General features: G+C 36.4%; 2 pseudogenes; both read left to right on the forward strand.

Annotated features, from left to right (window-relative positions):
• Window positions 1-6,470: 6,470 nt before the first annotated feature.
• LOC144456523 (ATP synthase F(0) complex subunit C2, mitochondrial pseudogene) lies at window positions 6,471-7,059 on the forward strand (annotated as a pseudogene).
• On the forward strand, window positions 7,059-18,540 carry LOC144456524 (cation channel sperm-associated targeting subunit tau-like; annotated as a pseudogene).
• Window positions 18,541-20,556: the final 2,016 nt, after the last annotated feature.

Here is a 20,556-nt window from a genome sequence, read left to right on the forward strand (position 1 = left end):
TCTAACAACTCATTTAGAAAAAGCAATTGGTTGCCTTTGGGCACAAAGGTTTCCCTTCTGTCCAACAATTTTTCAGACCAATGTGCAATGATAACTACTATTATCTGCATTCTGCATTGCCTAGTGAAATATATCAATTCGGTGAATGACATAGTCATCGGAAACCTAATATTCTGGAAGTGACTCTTTCGATAACATGCCGGAAAGTTTTAGGAATTTAATTTGTGTATAGAGTAGAGCTCACAAAAGCCCATATACTTGCCACTCAAGGTTTGTTTTGTTTCTAAAGTAGCTGGAGGCAGGGTGGAAATAATAAAGCATAAAACCAGGTGTGAGTGGAAACATCTTTTCAGTTCAGTGCTTCCTTCAATTATATTTCCTAATCCTGAAGGCAGCTTATAATAACACCGTATGACTCTACTTTCTTAACTCATAATCATCAAGATTTAAAGTGAATACTCGTTAAAAAAAAAAGTAAATACCCACTAATTGCTTGTATTAGATGTAAAAGAAGTGAGTAAATGTGGCTCCATAACCTGCTTCTTGTAAGTGTTTATATTTATTTCAATTTTACCTGATTTGAGAATTCATTTTTAATGATATCTTAGTAGCTTGACATTTATCTCTTCAGTGTTAGCATTTCGTGGCTTTACAAACATTTTGTGGCCTTATTTCTCAATTCTAAATGGAAACTAAAATAACACTAAAAACTACATGCAGTGTGGCTGATGCAAGAAAATATTACAAATCAAGATTAATAAGAGTTAAACTACTGTAATGATATAGAAAGGAAACTAGACTGAGTTAAATGAATTAGGGCAAGTCATTTAACTTATAGAGCATATGAGTCTCCCCATTTCAAAGCTAAGGTAAAACATATCAAACTCCCATAGATTTACAGATAAATAAGCTAATAGATGTGAATGTGCTCAGGAAATATGAAAAATGTTGTAAATGAAAGGTGGCATTGATGCATAAAGTCTGACCTGTTACCCTTCCCCACCTCCCCCTTACTCAATAAACTCCAGTGGCTCCCTATCTTCCCCAAGATCAATTATATAGTCCCCTGTTTAGTGTTCCAAAGCCTTCATGTCTTTACCCCACAACCTTTCCAGTATTCTAACACCTTACAATCTACCATGTACTCTGTATTCCAGTGACACTGGCCTCTTTGCTTTTCCTTAAAAAAAAAAAGACACTCCATCTTCAGACTCCTCCTCCAGACTCTTTGTATGTGTATTCCAAGCTCCTAGAACAATACTTGGCACAAAATGGTGCTTAATAAAAAATTGTGGAGTGATTGGTTAATCAATAATGAAGAATTTGTATTGCTAGAATCTATTATTATTTATTATGTGCCTTTGAAAAGCTCAGCAAAATTATGTCATTTACAGGCTTAGCAATACTTTAACAAATATTAAATACAACAACATGCAATACTAAAAGTATAGTAGTTAAAAAGAGTAAAATTTAATGCAAACATGTAATAAAAACACCTATGTGTGTCAGATTTTTCCAAGCTGACATTCAACGTTATGCCTCAGTTTTTCTTTTCTTTTGTTTTAAATCTGCAATGATGTGTTATGCTCATGTATCAGGTAGGACTTAGCTAGCGATCTTTCTATGCTCCAATAACGTTTAGGCACAACTATCTGCCCCTAGTCTTGCTCTATATTGTTTATTTAAATTCCCGCTGAAAGTTGTTAACTCAGAGAAAGAAGAAAATTAATCTGCACCCTTGAGTCTCAGATTGGAGATGTTAAAGAATGAATCTTTTTGGTTTTTGGTTTTGTTTTGTTTTGTTTTGGGGTTTTTCTTTTGCAGGTGACACCATGGAATGACAGATAGTTAGAAATCTGGAAAACAAGAATTGTCAGTGTAATTCAGCTCAGCTAGAATCCAGAAGAGAAGAATCTGAAATGATATTCTGATCTAAAATTACTTATTAAGTGAAGGAGAGGCAGAGTTTGAGCGTAAAGGTTGGAAGATCAGCTGAGTGCTAGTCTAAAACCTGCTTCTAAAGAGCAAATGGAGGAAAACTGTTCTCAAGACATGCTCTACTTTCAGCATACAGAGATAACTTCACTTTCCAGTTTAATGAGCCTGATAGCTGAAGATTTGATGGAAATTATCTCTGAGTTTCCCCAAGGATTTAAAATAGCCCTAGCAACACTGAAACTACCTAATAACTAATAAAGGAACCCAGCCAAGGTGAACCACAAATATGAGAGTAAGGAAATAGTGATGTATAGACATAGGGCTTATTTGGAGATCTAGTTTCTATTTTGATAAAATGCAAAAAGGAATAAAATGTACAAGTGAACCAAAATGAATGAGTATTGAAAAGCAACAAACATTTACTTAGCACCAAGTTTGTGTAAAGTCATTATTCTACTAGGTTCTTGAGAAATACAAACAGGAAATTTTTAAAAAACCAGTAGGAAGATCAAAATCAAATATTAAGAATATGAAATAAAGTCAAATTCAGATTTAAACCGAATGTCTTTGGGGAAGGAGAGGAGAGAAAAAGAAGAGGAGGGAATGTTTATGGGTTTCTGTTTTTGTTATTTAAATAATTTAGGATGGGTCACTGATGAAAGCTTTACCACTAGCAAAAGGAAATCAATTATGAATATTTTAGGAATTCTGAATACTCTTTTGCTGTTTAGTCATTGGGACACTACAATTCCCAGAATAGCATTATGTCTAAGTACCAAAAATATTTTTCTAGGAATCTGCTTGGTATAGCACTGAATAACTTAATTGACTTAGGTAGTGTTGTTATTTTTATTATATTAGCTCAACTTAACCATGAGCAATTAATATTTCTCCAATTATTTAGGTCTGTCTTTACTTGTGCAAAGAATGTTTTTAGTTAGATTCATATTTTATAGCCTTTGTCATTGAATGGAATTTCTCTTTTTAATTCTTCCTGCTCAGTTCCATTGGTTATATATAAGAATGCCGATGACTTATGTTGATTTACCTTGTAACTTTGTTGGTTATTAATTATTCTCTTTTGGGGGTTGATTTTCTGGGGTTTGTTAAGTATACTTGTTACCAACTGCAAAACCAGATAATTTTGTGTCTTCTCTGCTAATGCTTATTCCTCAATTCATTTTTTTGTCTAATTGCTATAGCTAGCATTTCTAGCACTATGTAAAATAGTTATAATAATAATGGACATCCTTGCTTTACCCCCGCTGTGATTGAAAAGGACTTTAATTTTCCCCCACTACATATTATATTAGCTTTTATATTTAGATGAATACTATGTTATTAAAATAATATTGCTATATTGAATTTTATTTAAAATAAAATTATTTTATTAATAAAACCATTTATTCCTATTATTTCTAGTATTTTTAATGAAAAGTTATTTATAAAAATCCTTTTAATATCTGTTGATATAATCAGAGTTTTATAATTTATGTTATTAACATGTTTTATTATATTTATAGTCTTCCTTATGTTGAACCAACCTTATATTTCTTGTATAAATCCAACCTGGCCATAGTGTAAATCATTCTAATATGTTATTGTATCCTACTGGCTAATATTTTATTTTAAAAATTTTATTAGGGATATTGGGATATAGGAATATTAGGGATATTGCCTCTCACTGGGTTGGGTAACAAAGTAATGTTTTGTATTGTAGAAAGAAATTAGAAGAGTTCTTTCTTTATATATATTTTTTCTTTTTTTGGTGAGGCAGTTGGGGTTAAGTGACTTGCCTGGGGTCACATAACTAATAAGTGTCAAGTGTCTGAGTCTGAATTTGAATTCAGGTCCTCCTGACTCCAATGTTGGAGCTCTATTCACTGAGCCACCTAGCTGCCCCTAGAAGGGTACTTTCTTTTCTCATTTTTGTAAGTAGTACATGTAGTGTTAGAATTAATTGTTTTTGAATGTTTGACAGAATTCGCTAGTAAATCTCTTTGGTCTTGGAAATTTTTTTTTACCCATTTAAGGGAGTTCATTTCTGGTTTGTGCTGTTTCTTTTTCTCATGTTAGGTTATTTAAATAGTTGTCTTTTGTTAACCTGGGTAATTAATATATTTGTGAATATTCATGTTTCTGACAAGTTCTGAGTTTCAAGCTCTAAATTCTCTAAGAAGCCCTTAGTAACAGAGAGGCAAATCATAGGTTGATATAAAGAAAAACTTCCAAGCAATTATAGGTGTGCAAGAATAAAAGGAGCTGTCTTTGGAGATCACGACCTGTCTATAATTGGAAGTTGTCAAGGAAAGGCTTTATGACATTTGCTGAGAATGTTGGAGAAATTCTTTTTCGAGGTTGGGCTGGACTAAATGACTTCTGACGTTCCTTCCTCACGAGTAGATGTTGTTATGATCCATGTTTTACAGGTGAGGAAACTGAAGGAGATAGCAGCTAAATGACCTGCACAGGGTGACATAGGTGGTTTCTGAGTTTGGATTTTAATTTAGGTCTTCATGATTCCAGGCCCAGGACTCTATCAACTGTACTGCCTATCTGCCTTTAGTCAAAGAGAATCCCAGTGTACATTCACAGAATAATTAAAACAGTATTCAGTATCTTAGCTGCTTCAGACTGTTGATAGGCAAGTCTCAATGGGATATATAATTGTTTTTTAGCAAGACTTCTAATGAGCTATGTTACATATCCTCTCTGTTGGTATTGTTAGATCAAACAGCCGTAATTGATTTTTCTAATGTCCTTTCTCCAATAACAGTTCTTCTCTTGGTTCCTGCCCATTCTTGCCCTACTTAGTCACTATTTCCCTGGTACTTGGGTAAGACCTGCCATTGCTCACAAATTCAATGATAAAGGAAGAAAAACATTCAAGAGAGGAAAAAAAAATAGCTTTGGGCGGAGTACAAGCCTAGTTAATTGAATTGACATTCCCTGTGGGGAGATGTGATGCCTGACAACCAATTTTTTTTTCAAAGTAGAGAAGGTCTGCTCTGTGCCATTATTCACTGAAATAAAATCTTGTCACCTGGAGACCTACATGAAAGAGGGCCCCAGCCAGCAGCTACCTCTTCTTTCACTGGCGGTGGCACCCGAGTTTATCAGCTCTTATGGCTCAGCAGCCACTTGGGGGACTCTCAAAGAATAAGTCACAAACTATGGCATATGAAAATAATAGAATATTGTTGTGCCATAAGAAATTATAAAATGAACAGTTTCATAGGAAACCAGGAAGAACTTTGTGAACTAACACAAAGTAAAGTGAGCAGAACTAGAACAATTTATTCAATGATAACATTATAGAGAAAAACAGCTTTGACTTTAGAACTCTACCACACTGGTAAGACATAGGTCCGGAAGAATGAATGAATGAACAATAATAACTAGCATTATTAAGACCTGCAGAGTGCTTTAAAAATATTATCTCATTGTATCCTCACAACAATCTTGGAAAGTACGTGCTTTTAGGATCCCCATTTTAAAGATGAAGAAACTGAGGCAGGCATCCATTAAATGACTTTGCCTAGTGAGTAAGTTTCTGACGTTGAATTTGAACTGAGGTCTTCCTGATACCATTTCTCTTGCTCTATTCATTGTGCCACCTAGTTGGCTATTAAAAGATGAAATACACATACTATCTCCTATTGGAGTGGCAATTATTTTAAAATGTAATAAGAATATATTTTCAGATTTGGCCAATATGAGAATTTATTTTTCTGACCTCTGCAGCTATATATTGTAGACTTTCTTCTTCTTTTCCTTTCTTTTCTCTTCTTTTCTCTTCTTTTCTTTTCTTTTCCTTTTTTTAATATTCTCAGGAGGAATGGAGGGAGGTATAATGGGCAGGACAGAATAATAAAAGAAAAAGATTATATAAGAGAACATTCTCCAAGAAAAGGATAGGGATGTACATAAGGAAATTTTGGGTGACAAAACCAAAATATATCAGTAAAATTTATTTTACAAGAAAGAATTCAGAGCATGAAGGGACATAGGATTTATGAAGAAAATGAACCTTTCTGCCCTCCTCCCCCAAATCCCATAATTTCCTCTCCAGCAACCATTTTCTTGTTATTAGTGAGAATCAGAGAACCTGACATGGTGGTACACACTTGTACCATCTTGCTAAGGAGGCTGAAGCTGGTATCCCTTGACTTCAGGAGTTCTGAGCTTCAGTAGGACTAAAGTCAGTCTATGGTCCACACTAAATCTGGCACCAGTATTGTGAATTCCCAAGAGCAGAGGGCCACCAGACTGCCCAAGGAGGGGTGACCCATCCTAGGTCAAATAAACAAATAGGTTAAAACTTCTAGGGGCAGCTAGGTGGCACAGTGGATATAGAGCACTGGTCTTGGAGTCAGGAGGACCAGAATTCAAATCCGGCCTCAGACACGTAACACTCTATGTGACTTTAGGCAAGTCACTTAACCCCAATTGCCTCGCAAAATTTTTTAAAAAGGTATAATTTCTCCCCCTCTCCGTCTCCTCCGCTCCGCCAACAGCTCTTCAGCTTTGCCCCTCACCCCCTGAGAATGTACTCCTGGGCCAAGTTCATCTCTACACCTGCCCTTGTGAGGAGCAGGACTGTTATCTGCAATGGTGCTAAAACGGCCAGAGGTTCGGACAGATGAGAACCTCAGCATGTTGGCAGCATCAGGTTCCTTGACCTCACTTGTCCCCAGATGTGGATTCCAAACCAAGGCCATCTCAAGGGACATTGGCACAGCAGCCAAGTTCATTGGGGTTGGGGCTGTCACTGTTGGGGTGGCTGGCTCTGGAGCTGGGATTTAGACTGTGGTTGGAAGTCTCGTCATTGGTTATGCCAGGAACCCCACCATGAAGCAGCAGCTCTTTTCCTACGCCATCATGGGCTTTGCCCTTTCTGAGACCATGGGGCTCTTTTGTCTGATGGTGGCCTTCCTCATCCTCTTCGACATGTGTTGGAGCTATTTCTATACCCCAATGTTTCTGAACATTCCTCCTTGTCATCCTGGTCCTTCCGTGTCTCTTCTAACCTATGCATACCTCCCCCTCCATCTTACCAGGCAACCCTGGGGAAGGCATGGGTCAGGGTTTGACAAAGGGAAGAAACAAATACTGTATTAATGGAAAAAAATCTTCTGTACCAATCAGTACTTAGGATCAAACCACGAGTAGCGACTGAACTGTTAGCCTGGGTAAGACAGAAAGATCCAGTCTTAAAAAAACAGAACATCAGGTACAAGAGAAAATTTCCTTTCATTGGTTCTTCATTATAGCAGCAAGTACTAACATTTATACAGTGGTGCAATGAATGAGCACCGGGCCTGGAATTGTTGTGGGTTCAGTTATTTCAGTCACGCCCAACTCTTTGTGACCTGAGTTCAAATGTGGCTGTAATTACTTCCTAGCTTTTCCTGGTCCCAGTAGAATCTCGTAGCTGACAGAATCTGTTCATCCAAATCACCACTGCCTGGAAAATAAGGACCTACTCATTACTCTTTGAGCAGGGCCTCATCTTTTGCTGTTGCTGTTGCCATTGTTTGTGTGTGTGTGCGTGTGTTTGTTTTTACATGGCTCCAGGGTAAAACAGGCTTTCTTTTCCCCTTTCTTTTTCTGTAATGACCACAGTCAATGAAATTGAGCTGAATCCTCTGCAATGGGTACTGAACCATGGGGATTAGAGCAAAAGTCTCTCTGTGAAGGAATATTCCAAGGCATTGAAGACACTGCTTCTTTCCAGCAGATTATATAGGCATCATCATGAAAGCTTGCCAACACTCATTTGACATCCAGTGTAAGACTCATAGAGCCCAATGTTGCCTTGGCCTCAATGGAAATGCATGAAGTTCTGTATCTTGCTTTTCCTCTAAAGCCAGGCAAAAACTTTACAAGCACAGAATGTTTCTTCACAAATGGACACAATTCCATAAAAAGTAAAAATATCTGCTGTCATTCAGGGCATTTATTTGACTTCCTAGATCCTCACTATTACCTTCATTGTATAAATCTAATTGAGGTTCCATCACATTTGGTTTGCTCAAATGAGGTTCTTCACTTTCAGTAAATGTTCTACCACAGAAAATCCTTTCCACCAACTGAGGGAAAAAGAAAGGTCTTAACTGCACCCCAAATGGTAGAAACTCATCAGTCTAGGCCTATTGCAATATATTAAATCAATTAAATTTAAAAGAAAAAAGTCTTGAGGAAATGCAATCTTTTTCATGAAATGATTTACCGTCTAAGAAAACGTTTCTCCTTGTAGCCACTAGAGGGAGCCATTGATTCACCAGCACAAATTGAAAAGGAACTAAAACAGAGAATGTGCTTCATACCATTCTTCCTCCTAACACTCCTCTTAAACAAGAGGCTCTTGTTCCTCATTCTAATGCAAATGAAATATTGAATTCCATATCTTTTATTTTATTTTCTTGAATATGCTTATTATTTGAAAGAATGTATTCTTCATTCAAACTGATTTGCTCTGACACTATAGGGTAAAGAATTTTGAATTCCCTTATTTGGTTCTCTTTGTTTTCTCTATAATGACCACAGTCAATGAAATAAAGCTGAATCCTCAGCAGTGGGTACTGAACCATGGGTGTTAGAGCAAAAGTTTCTCTGTGAAAGAATATTCCAAGGCATTGAAGACATTGCTTCTTTCTAGTAGATTATATAGGCATCATCATGAAAGCTTGTCAACGCTTGTTTGAAAAGCTGCCTTTTGACATCCAGTGTAAGACTCATAGGGTCCAATGTTGCCTTGGCCTTAATGGAAACGAATGAGATTTCAGTATGCTGCTTTCCTCTAAAGCTCAGCAAAAGCTGTACAAGCACAAGATGTTTCTTCACTAATGGACACAACTCCATAGAAAGCTAGAATATCTGTTGTTATTCAGGGCACCTATTTTACTTTCTAGATCTTCCCTATTCTCCTTATTGTATCTATCCAATTGAGGTTCCATCAGATTTGGGTTGCCCAAAAAGGATTCTTCACTTCCAATAAATGTTCTACCAAAGAAAATCCTTTCTGCCAATTGATGGAAAGAAAAAAGAATTCACTGGATTGAAAAGGATAGAAACTCCACAGTATAGGCCTATTGCAATGTATTCAATCAATGAAATAAAATAAGTCTTAAGGAAATACAATCTTTTTCAATGATTTACTTTCTAAGAAAATATTTCCCATTAGTCACTAGAGGGAGCCATTGATCCACCAGCATAAAAGCAAAAAGGGACTAAAACATCAAATGTGCTTCATACCATTCTTCCTAAAACTAGTCTTAAACACAAAGTTCTCATTCCTCACTCCATTGCAAATGAAACACTGAATTCAATGACTTTTACTTTATTATATCTTGAATATGCTTATCTTTTGAAAGAATGTGCTCTTTATACAAATCAATCTATTTGCTCTGGTTCTATTTAGTAAAGAACATTGAACACTCCCTTTGTATCTCTTTCCTTTCACAGTCAGTGGAATAGAGTTGAGTCCTCAGCATTGGGTACTGAACCATGAGGATTAGAGCAAAAGTCCCTTTGTGAAGGAATATCCCAAGGCACTGAAGATACTGCTTCATTCCAGGATATTATACAGGAATGGTTGTGAAAGCTTTCCAATACCATTTTGAAAGGCTGGTTGTGATATCCAGTGTAAGACTCATGGAGCCCAAGGTTGCATTGGTCTCCACATAAAAGTATGAAGTTCAGCATCTTGCTTTTTTCTAAAGCTAAGTAAAAGCTTTACAAGCGCAGAATGTTTCCTTACAAATGGACACAATTCCACAGAAAGCTAGAGCATCTACTGTCAGTCAGGGCACTTACCTACTTCCTAGTTCCTCGCTATTCTCTTCATTGTATCAAGACAATTAAGATTCCATCCAATTTGATTTACCCAACAAGGGTTCTTCTCTTTTAGTGAATGTTCTACCAAAGAAAATCTTGTCTGCCAATTGATGTAAGGAGAAAATTCTTAACTGGACCACAAATACTTGTAACTCCAGAGTCTAGACCTATTGCAATGCATTCAATTCAATGAAAGAAAACAAGTCTTAAGGAAATACCGTCTTTCCCACTCAGTGATTTATCTTCTAATAAAAGGTTTTCCCTGGCAGCCAGTAGAGATAGTCATTAATTGACAAGCACAAATTGAAAAGGAACTCGAAATATAGCACTATGCTTCATACCATTCTTCCTACTAAAACTACTCTTAAACATTAAGTTCTTGTTCCTCATTCCAAAGCAAATGAAGCATTGAATTCAATAACTTTTACTTTATTCTGTCTTGAATATGTTTATCCTTTGAAAAAATGTATTCTTCACTCAAATTGATCACATTGAATTGCTCTGGTTTAATTGATTAAAGAACTCTGAAACCTTCTTTGGATCTCTTTGCTTTCTGTCTAATGGAATAGAGCTGAATCCTAAGTGATCGGTACTGAACCATGGAATTTAGAGCAAAACTCTCTTGGTGAAGGCATATTCCAAGGCACTAAAGACATTGCTTCACTCCAGTAGATTTTGGCTATATTTCAACTTCCAGTGTGATAATCATAGGGCTCAATGTTGCCTTGGCCTCAATGGAAATGAATGGTAATTCAGTATCTTGCTTTGCTCTAAAGCTAGGCAAAAAACTTACAAACACAGAATGTTTCCTTACAAATGACACAATTCCACCAAAAGTTAGAACATCTGCTGACATTCAGGGCACTTACTTGACTTCCTAAATTCTCACTATTCTCTTCATTGTAACAATCCTATTAAAGTTCCATGAGATTTCATTGGTGTAAAAAGGGTTCTTCTCTTTCAGCTAATGTTTTACCAAGGAAAATTCCTTTGGCCAATTGAGGGAAAGAGAAAAAGTCTTAAAAAAAAAAAAGAGAGAGAGAAAAGTCTTAACTGGACCTAAAAAGGAAGAATCTCCACAGCCTAGGCCTATTGCAATGTATTGAATCAAACGAAACAAAACAAGTCTTAAGGAAATGTAGTCTTTCCCATTCAATGGCTTACCTTCTAAGAAAAGATTTCCCTTGTTGCAATAATATACAGCACAAATTGAAAAGGCACTCAAATAACATAGGATATGCCTCAGAACATTCTTCTTCTTAATACTAATCTTAAAGATCAAGTTCTTGTTCCTCATACCAATGCAAATGAAACATTAAATTCAATTATTTTTACTTTATTCTTTTTTAAACTATGTTTATCCTTTAAAAGAATGTGTTCTTAGTTCAAACTGATCTGTTTACTCTGGCTCTACTGGTAAAGAACTTTGAAAGCCCTTGTTTAGAACACTTTGCTTTCTCTGTAATGACTTCAGTCAATGGAATAGAGCTGAATGCTAAGTAATCAGTACTGAAATGTGTGGATTAGCACAAAAGTCCCTTTGTGAAGGAATATTCCAAGGCATTGAAGACCTTGATTCTTTCCAGTAGATTACATAAGGATCTTCTTGACAGCTTTCCAACACTATTTTGAAAGCCTGCCTTGTGAGATTATAAGATTCCTAGGGCCCAATGTTGCCTTGGCCTCAATACAAATTAATTGGAATTCAGTTTCTTGCTTTCCTCCAAAGCTAAGCAAAAGTTTTACAAGCGGTGAATATTTCTTTACAAATAGACATAATTCCACAGAAAGCTAGAACATCTACTGTCAGTCAGGGCACTTATTTGACTTCCTAGATCCTCACTATTCTCATCACATGATCCTAAGGTTCTATTAGATTTGGTTGATCCAACAAGAGTTCTTTTTAGTAAATGTTCTACTGATGGGGTGTGGCTCAAGCCCAGGTCTTTGCCCTTTGATCCAAAGGGAATCTGGCTCCCCTTTGTCTACAGGCCCCAGCCCCTCATCTCCCTTTGAAAACCTTAGCTTACCTTTTAATCTTATTCAGATGTGCCTTTGCCCCTCTCCCTAAAAGAATCTGGCTCCCTTTTGTCTATGGGCCTCAGAAAGCCCTTATTCTTGTCTCAAATGGTTCCTTATTGACTCCCCTTATCTCCCTTTGGAAGCCTTAGCCTCCACCTTTTGGCCTTACTCAGATGCCTTCCAGCTCCCTCTATTACAAGCCCCATAAAACACTTAAACTACTCCCCTTATCTACCTTTGACCTATGCCTTCCTGTTTCCTCCATTAGCTATTCCCATTGTCTATTCAATCTCTCAGACCTCCCCAATTAGAATTCTTACCTAGACCCTTTTCCCAGCCCCCTTCTCTGGCCACCCAAAGTTATTTTAGTGTTTAAGACCCACCTTGGCCCTCATTCAGATGCTGAGAACCTCATGCTCAAAAGGCTGAGACTTTCTCATGCCTGCTTGTCCCCACAGGTGTTACTAACATTCAGCTAATAGCCTGAGAATCTCTCAAGCCCAAAAGGCTGAGCCTTTCTCACACCCACTTGTCCTTAGGGGTGTCACCTGGCCTATGCGATTAATCACTAATAAACTTTTCCTCTGGCTGAAGAAGATATGAGTTGAATTCATTTAGACAGGGCCTGATACCACGATCTTGGGGTGTCCCATATGAAGAGGTCTAGGACTTTTGGGGTACTTATTCTTTGAAAGAATGTGTTCTTCATTCCTACAGATATATTTGGCTTGATTCTCTTGGGTAAAGAGCTTTGAAAGCCCTCGTTTGGATCTCATTCTTTCTCTGTAATGACCACAGTCCATGGAATAGAGCTGAATCCTCAGCAATGAGTACTGAACCATGGGGATTAGAGCAAAAGTCCCTTTGTGAAGGAATATTCCAAGGCACTAAAGACATTGCTTCATTTCAATAGATTATATAGGGATCTTCTTGAAACCTTTCCAACACTGTTTTGAAAAGCTACCTTTTGAATTTGTAAGACTCATAGAGCCCAATATTGCCTTGGTCTCAATGTGAATGCATGAAGTTCAGTATCTTGCTTTCATCTGAAGTTAGGCAAAAGCTTTACAAGCAGAGAATGTTTCCTTACAAATGGAGAAAATTTCACAGAAAGCTAGAACATGTGCTGTCATTTAGGGTACTTATTTGACTTCCCAGACTTAGACCCTCTCTAATCTCTTCATTTGATCAAGCCTATTAAGGTTCCATTAGATTTGGTTGCCCCAAAAAAGCTTCTTATCTTTCAGTAAAGGTTCTACCAAAGAAAATCCTTTATGCCAATTGAGGGAGAGAATCTCTGGACCTCAAATGCTGGAAACTCCATAGTCTAGGCCTAGTGGCAATGTATTGACTCCAATGAAAAGCCTAAACTTTGAAAGTTTTTAGCATTTTGGGCCCACTTAAGACTTTATTCTTTCCTTCATTGGCAGAAAGGATTTTTTTGGGTGGAACATCTACTGAATCAGAAGAATCCTCTTACAGGCAAACAAAATCTAATGGAACTTGAATAACCTTGATGCAATGAAGATAATAGTGGAAATCTAGAAAGTCTAGTAAGTGCCCTGAATGAAAGCAGATATTCTGCCTTTCTGTGGAATTTTGTCTATTTATAAGGAAACGCTTTCTCCTAGCTTTAGAGGAAGGCAAGATACCTAGCTCCCATTCATTTACATCAAGGTGAAGAAAACATTGTGCCATAAGAGTCTTACCTTAGATATCTAAATGAAACCTTTAAAAACTTTGGAAACATTTCCAGAAGATCCCTGTATAATCTACTGGAAACAAGCAATGTTTTCAGTGCTTTGGAATATTCCTTCAGAAAGAGCTATTCCTATAATCCCCATGCTTCAGTACCAAATGTTTGGGCTTCAGCTCTGTTCTGTACATGAGCTTTCAAGGTTCTATAGCCAATAGAAACAAATAGCAAATCAACAAGTTTTAGTGAAAAACACATTCTTTAAAAGGATGAGCATACTTAAAATGGAATAAGTAATAAACATTGAATTCAATGTTTCATTTGTATTGGAATGAGGAACAATCACTAGACCTTTAAGACAGGTATTAGGAGGAAGAAGGCCATGGGGCACTTCATATTTTGTTGGAGTACTGTTTTAATTTGTGTTTATTTATCATTTCTTACCACTGAATAGAAAAGATTGTATTTCACTGAGACCTGTTTTGTTTTGTTGGATTCAATACATTACAATAGGTCTAGATTGCGCCAGTTTTGAGCATTTTGAGTACAGTTAAGATATTTCTCTTTCCCTTAATTGGCAGTAAGGATTTCTTTGGTAAAACATTTAGTGAAAGAGAAAAACTCTTTCTTGGGCAAATAAAATCTAATGGAAGCTTTATAGGATTGATACAATGAAGACAATAAAAAAGATTTAGAAGTTAAGTGCCTAGAATGACAGCAGATGTTCTGTCTTTCTGTGGAATAGTGTTCATTTATAAGGAAATATTCTCTCCCTATAAAGCCATCACCTAGCTTTAGAAGAAGGCAATTCCCATTCATTTACATCGAGGCCAAGGCAACATTGAGTTCTATGAGTCTTAACGCTGCATGTGCAAACACAACGTTTCAGATGAATATTGGAAAGCTTTCAAGAAGATCCCTATTATAATCTATTGAAATGAAGCAATGTCTTCAGTGCCTTGGAATACACCTTCACAAAGGGACTTTTGCTCTAATCCCGATGGTTCAGTACAGATTGCTTGGAATTCAATTCTATTCCATGGACTGTGGTCATTACAGAGAAAGTAAAGAGATCTTCATAGGGGTTCAAGATTCTTTACCAATTAGAAAAATACCAAATGAATCAATTTTAATGAAGAACATATTCTTTAAAAGCATAAGTATATTCAAAATGGAATAAAGTAACTGACATTGAATTCAATCTTTCAGTTGCATTGGAATAAGGAACAACAACTTAACATTTAAGACTTGTGTCAAGAGGAAGAAAGTTATGGGGCACTTCCTATTTTCTTGGAGTATCTCATCAATTTTTTCTGATGAATCAATGAATATTTATTGTCAATATAAGAGGAAGCCACTTCTTATAAGATACACCATTGAACGGCAAAGATTGTATTTCATCTAGACTTGTTTTGTTTTGTTTTGTTTGATTCAACACATTACAATGGGCCTAGACTGACCCAGTTTTAAGCATTTAAGCAGTTAAGACTTTTCTCTTTCCCTTAATTGGCAGTAATTATATCCTTTGGCACATTTACTGAAAGAGAACCCTTTCATGGGCAAATAAAATCTAATGGAACCTTAATAGGCCTGATACAATGAAGATAACAGTGAGGATCTAGAAAGTCAAATAAGTGGCCTGAATGACAGCAGATGTTTTTTTTTCTGTGAATTAATGTCCATTTATAAGTAAATATTCTCTCCCTGTAATGCCATCATCTAGCTTTAGAAGAAGACAGGATACTGAACTTCCATTCATTTACAATGAGGTCAAGTTAACAATGGGCCACATGAGGTGTTTTGTTTTTTGTTTTTTGTTTTGGGGGGGTATTTTTTTTAATTCTGAACTTATGAAATAAAACAAGCATTTCCATAACAAAGTGGATTTTTTTTAAAAAAGATGATTGCACCTGAAACTGCAGATCTATTGCATAAATCTTGCTATTCTTTTAAAATATACAACAAAGTTATCATGTGATTTTCTTTTTTCCCTTCTCCTTCCCCCTTCCAACTTAGAGGTGGCTAACCTTAGACACAAATGTGTGTGTGTGTGTGTGTGTGTGTGTATGTGTGTGTGTGTGTGTGTGTGTGTGAGTTCTTACTCTGGATGCAAACAGCATCTTCCTTCATAGGACATTTGCAGCTAATTTGGGTATTTATAATAGAATGACTTAGTCACTCAAAGTTTTTCTTAAAACAATATTGCTATTACTGTGTGCTATGTTCTCTTGGTTCTGCTCATTTTGTGCATGTCTTTCCATGTTTTTTCTAAAATTATTGAGCCCATCATTTCTTAAGGCAGAGCAATATTCCATCATGAACATATACCATGATTTGTTTAGTCAATCCCCAATTGGTAGGTATCCCCACAATTTCCAGGTCTTTGACACCACAAAGAGAGCTACTATAAATATTTTAGAATATATAGGTTCTTTTCCTTTTTCCCAAATCATTTTGGTGAACAGACCTAATAGTGGTTTTGCTGGGTCAAAGGGTATAGGCAGTTTAATAACTCTTTGGATATAATTCCAGATATCTCTGTAATATGGCTGGATCAGCTCAAAGATCCACCAACAATGAATTAAGGTCTCAATTTTTCCACATTCCCTCCAATATTTGTCACTTTCCCCTTACATCATTTTAGCCACTCTGACAGGTGTAAAATGACATCTTAATGTTGTTTTAATTTGTATTTCTCTATTTAATAATGATTTAGAGCATTTTTTCATATGACTATAAACTGTTTTGATTTCTCCATTGGAAAACTGACTTCATATCTTTTGACCATTTGTCAATTGGGGAATGACTCGTATTCTTATAGATTTGACAAAATTCTTTATATATCTGAGTAGCAAAGGATGGCCCAAGCCATTGTAGTCAGTCATGGGGGCCTAGGTGAAGGTTGGGTTTGGGGGGGACGGGATGAAGCCAACCCTGATGGAAAAAAAAGATTTGGTAGCTTAGTGAATCTCAGCACAGCAAGGTCCATTCCCTGTTCTAGGTCCCTTTTCTTCACAAGAGCCACAGTGGAGGCTAATGAAAATGATGAACCAAGCTACTTTGACACCATCTCACAGGCATGCTCCTTTTGGCAAATGACCTCATGGAGGACAAATCCATCTAGCAATGGGATTGAAGATGGGACAGGCTAAAATCTGTTGAACATGCTGAGAAAAATTCTTAAAGGAAGTGGAAGTAAAAATTGGATGTAGTACATGACAGGCCATCTTTGGTTCCAACTGGAAATGCGGTTGGCTGCCTAACTACTCATACAAGGAAATGCAGATATTTTTCACCCAGAATCAAATTATGGTATTATGCAAATTTATTTATTCACGTCACTTTAAATAAGATAATGAGATGTACTAAAACTCATCCTGTGAATTGTAACAATAATGAGAAGAAACCTTCAGTTAAATTTGGAGAAGTTAAATACTTCTCTGTACAGGTTCCAAGATGTCAAGATTATGAAAGGAATATGATTTATTTGGAACTATGGTAATTTGATGTTTTGGAAGCATCTCCTGTACTGTTAGAAAATTTTAGCTTACATCTTTATGAAATAATTCAGAAAGTATGCTTCACTGAATAATTTTATATGAAGATTAGAAACTGGGTTGTCTGCAAGGTTGAAGTGGAGTTTATGTTTTCTTATGGAAATTTTGGTTAGGCTTTTCACGTCAGTTAAAACCACTTCAGAAATGATTCAGCTATCCATATTTATGCATATTCCCTTACCTATAGAAGGAACAGCCCCTTTAACAAATGCTATCACACTGCAATTAGTAGATTATCCAGGATTCCTATCACCAGACTTGAATGCTACTGTTGGGACTCAACAAAAACAGAGTCATTCATCATCTCCCCTATGTCTTAAAAAACTTCAGCAACAATCCTGAGACTGGCTTGACAGAATGAAGAAAGAACATAGAAATTGAAAACATGGGAAGAAAAATCTAATTATTTAGATTGAATTCTTCACATGAAATCAGAAACAAAAGAATTTCCTGATTTTAAGGACACAATGGCAATGATGTCCTATTTATAAAGCATGATCCTCCACTCCTGGTAAGTTTCTCTCAGCAGCTATAATTCTCATTTAAAAAGCAAGAGGATAGGGGCAGCTAGGTGGCTCAGTGGATAGAACTCCAGCCTTGGAGTCAAGAGGACCTGAGTTCAAATTCAGCCTCAGACACATGACATTAACTAGCTGTGTGACCCTAGGCAAGTCACTTAACCTCGACTGCCTCACCAAAAAGAAAAAAAAATGTAAGCTTGGGTCAGCTAGGTGGCACACCAGCCATAGAGGGAAGAGGACCTGAGTTCAAATCCAGACTCAGACACTAACTAGCTGGGTGATGCTGGGCAAGTCATTTAACCCTGATTGCCTTCAAAACAAAAACAAAATCCTATGAAATAAAAAGCAAGAGGATAAACCTCTCCCATCTGAGGCTTGCCTGTTTCCTTTTCTACTGCCTACACCTGTTTCTTCCAACAAGGATGACACTATTCCCAAGTCCAAAAGTAGAACAAAACAGTCTCTCCACTTCCCCCAACTATCCCTGAAGCCAAGCACACAAAATTTTTGAGTTGCCTGTCAAAACACCTAAAATTAAGACGAGTCTGTCACTAATAGAAATAGAAGTAGAGCCTCCAGATTTATCTTTGATTATTCAAGAAAATGCTGAAACAAAAAATGAAAACCTTCCTCCTGAAGAAAGTACTCCTTTACCTCCTGTTTCATTAAAGGAGAAAGGTATTTCTGTAGAATCTATAGATGGAAGAAATGATAAACTAATATGTGAAAACACTGAATCTGAAAGAGTCAGTAAAACAAATCACATACTCAACTTCATCAGAAATAAAGCCAAAACAGAGACATACAAGCCTAGAAAGAATAGATTCAAGTCAATCAGAAACAAAGTTGGAAAGTATCATTCTAAGCCCAGAAAGAAGAAAGAAAAGCACAGATGAATCTGGATTAGAAACAAAAAGGCAAATTTTAAAGCAAGAAAGCAAAAGGACAAAGATCGATAGATCTTTGACATTATTCCTTTAATATTTCACATGAAACTGTAGAATTACCTGAAACGCAGATGTGGTTTAAAAAAAAAAAAGATGAGATTGAAGAACATATTAGCTTACATGAAGAAAAAGAAAAGCACGAGGGAAAGGAAAAGTACAAGGAAGGAGTAGGTAAGAAGAATGAAACAGATGACAAAGAAAATAAACATCCCCCAGAGGGCACCAAATATCACAGCATACAGGGAACTTGGACTTGGAGGAGACACTGTAGACACCAGCCAGGACTCTTCAGAAACTAAAAAGGAAGATTTACATTTGTCCTCATTTAAGCATCTTGAAAGAGCAAAAGCAAGAGCAAAGTCTGATTTAGGAAGAAGCCCAGATGATAACCAATATACACTTAAAAAATGTATACATTTTGGGCAGCTAGGTGGTGCAGTGGATAGAGCACTGGCCCTATAGTCAAGAGAACCTGAGTTCAAATCCGGCTTCAGACACGACACTAGCTGTATGACCCTGGGCAAGTCATTTAACCCTATTGCCTGGGCCTCTTCCCTCCCCAAAAAACACACACACACACACACACACACACACACACACACATACACACACACACACACACACACACACACATTTATTTGCAAGACCAGATACCAGTCCAGAGTTTAACAAATGATTGAAAGAAAGCTTTGGGTAATTTACAAATGCACAGGTGGTTTCAGCAGGCTTATTTCATACAAATGTTAAAAATCTAGGTCTAGAGGAATATAATCAGAAAAGGACCTAAAAGATCTTGAAAAAGTTCAATCATTAGTGATATTCTATAACTGTTAAACAGTTCATATGTGAAATGTATGAGGATGATTATTCAGTACATCATGAATCTCCTATGAATAAAATGTGTATAGGTTAGTTCTGTTATTTAGCAGCTCACTACAAAATTTCATCTCATTAGTGTCATTGTTTTCACTAGAAATAAACATCTATGACACATTTTATAAAAAAGAGATATGACCTTTATCTGAGGAACAATCTATACAAAAAAAAATTTTCCCAGTTTTCTGCTTTCCTTCTGATCTTTGCTTCATTGGCTTTATTTGCATAAAACCTTTTTTAATTTAATGTAATCAAAATTATACATTGTATATCTCACAGTGCTCTCTCTTATGTATTCATAAATTGTGCACCTATCCATAAGTCTGATAGGTAATATGTTCCATGTTCTTCAATTTTTCTTTGTTTTCTGTTTAATTTATTTATTTTTAGTTTTCTCCCCTTCCTCCTCTCCCCCTTCCCCAGATGGAATGCAATCTAATATAGGCTGCAAATATATGATCATATTAAACATATTTCCACATTAGTCATGTTGCAAAAGAAAAATCAGAACAAAAGAGAAAAAACATGAGAAAGAAAAAAACAAAAAACAACAAAAGAAAAAGGAAATAGTATGCTTCAATTTGCATTCAGATTCCATAGTTCTTTCTCTGGATGTGTATAGCATTTTCCATCATGAGTGTTTTGGAATTGTCTTAGATTCATTGCTGAGAAGGGCTAAGTCTAACAAAGTCAGTCACAGCACAATGTTGCTGTTACTGTTTACAGTGTTCTCCTGGTTCTGCTCACTTCACTCAGCATCATTTCATGCAAGTCTTTCCAGGTTTTTCTGAAATCCAACTGCTCACCATTTCTTATGAAACAATAGTATTCCATTACATTCATATAGACTTGTTCAGCTATTCCCCAATTGATAGGCGTGCTCTCAATTTCCAATTCTTGACCACCACAAAAAGAGCTGCTATGAATATTTTTGTACATGTGAGTTCTTTTCCTTTTTTTATTACCTCTTTGGGATACAGACCTACTAGCTCCGTGAGGAAAGATGGTATGGAACACTGTGATTTGTTGGAGGACTTTTCCAATTTGTCCTGATTATTAAATGAATATGTATTGTGCATACAGGGGAAAACCATTTATTATGAGATAAGCTATTCAATAGGTAAGATTGTAGTTCAACAAGACTTATTTTCTTTCATCGA

Source organism: Phascolarctos cinereus, unplaced genomic scaffold (genome assembly GCF_003287225.1).
Source record: "Phascolarctos cinereus isolate Bilbo 61053 unplaced genomic scaffold, phaCin_HiC Scaffold_4;HRSCAF=312, whole genome shotgun sequence".
Lineage (NCBI taxonomy): Eukaryota > Metazoa > Chordata > Mammalia > Diprotodontia > Phascolarctidae > Phascolarctos > Phascolarctos cinereus.